Source organism: Perca fluviatilis, chromosome 20, assembly GCF_010015445.1.
Source record: "Perca fluviatilis chromosome 20, GENO_Pfluv_1.0, whole genome shotgun sequence".
In the NCBI taxonomy this organism is placed as follows: Eukaryota; Metazoa; Chordata; class Actinopteri; order Perciformes; family Percidae; genus Perca; species Perca fluviatilis.
Genome location: NC_053131.1, coordinates 1,484,856 through 1,486,510, shown reverse-complemented (window position 1 = coordinate 1,486,510; position 1,655 = coordinate 1,484,856).

The following is a 1,655-nucleotide window of genomic DNA, read 5'->3' as shown; positions in this document are numbered from 1 at the left end:
ATCTGCTATTCACATAATGCCAGGCAGAGAGAAAAAGCAGAGATTGTCGCTACTGTGCTTATTCTTAAGGTACAAGCAATACCTTTTCTGACAATATTTTGATCGTGGAACTACCGCTTCCTTCTAGTTTTCGACGCTCCACACCCTCCTCGTCCAGCCATTGTCACAATTAATTCTAAAGAGTCATCGGTCAGTGAATTATCGTTACTCTGCATTCGCTTGTGCTTAATTTGCTCCAGAAATGTGTCTGTGTTATAGCCATCGCCTGAGTTCAACATTGCTTGGATAGGGACATCTACGGTTGGCCCCCTTAACTCAATAACATTTAAAACGCTTCCTTGTGTTGTAATTGCCCAAAGCCCTCGCTTATTAAATCTGTTAAGGTGCTATACACCTCTTTCAGGAACACTACCGATATCAATCACCAATCATTTATAGGCTCCACATCTTACGCAAATTCTCGTCACTAAAAGGGGTATCTGTCTGGATGCTATTTTCCTGATACCTTAGAAACGCTACCGCACCACACTCGCACACTACCCCTGAGGATTTTCTGTGGGTGATGGAGGGGTACTATAAGCGCTTGTGGACGTTGGGGACCGGGTCTTAGTTCATCTGTACAGGATCGTTTTGCCGGCCGAACACCGGAAAACATGCCGGTCTCTCTTTGTATTACTCTGATCATGCTCTTGGGGGTCTGTATTTGATGATTGTGTAGCGTCTGCATTGACGGGTGTGTTGCGTTGGAATACACGGCCTGAAGGACCAGGATGACAACTCCGTTCAGGGACGGATCTATCTACTTCTTGTGTTTTCTCACTGTTGCTTTACTGTGCTTCTAGCACTAGGCATAGATTGGGGCCTTCTCCCGTGGCTTCAATATTTTGGCATGTATAGCACTACCAAACGCGTGGTAAAAACCCTGAGGATTGCTGCTACTGCTCTTGTGTACTCCCCCTCGCGATGGCCATTCTAGTTCCTTCGCCACTTACTATCGCCACACACACCTAAGGGTTCAGATTTTTGTTTTTTGGGTGGCGGTGCATTTCCTTTTAATTTTTTTTAAATTTTTTTATATTGTACACAGACTATAGCCTGTTTTTTTACTGTGGGGCATATTCATAGTCTTTTTTAAGGCATACTATCATAGGTACAATCAGCTGCATTGAGAGAGCTGACCTGATTTCATTGGCCAGCGTGGTGCCAAAACCCGTGACCAAATCAACCAAATGCGCAGTTAGCTCTGACTCATTGGCCAGTTGTTCAAGTCAGACCAAACCAGTCAATTGTGTGTTAGCTGTTTGCAAGACATCTAATTTATTCAAGAGCATCGCTTTGTTTCGTAATTCGCTAATTCTGGATTGTATTTGTTTTATAATTGCCATCTGACGCAGGTTGTTGAGGTAGTGTTGACACAATAATAAAAGCTCTTTCACACTCCTGAAGGCTAATGTCACCTGCTCAGGACCTCCTATTCTGCTATGTTCAAACTGGTTGTAAGTATTATAATTAGGCAACGTTTCGTTTATCATGAATGGAACGTTAACCTCTAATACATTTACACGATTGGTTACTGACATGTATTCCCCTGTTACACTTTTTATCTGACACCGCTATGACAGAGGTGTGGAAGTACAGCTGACATGGTCGGATCC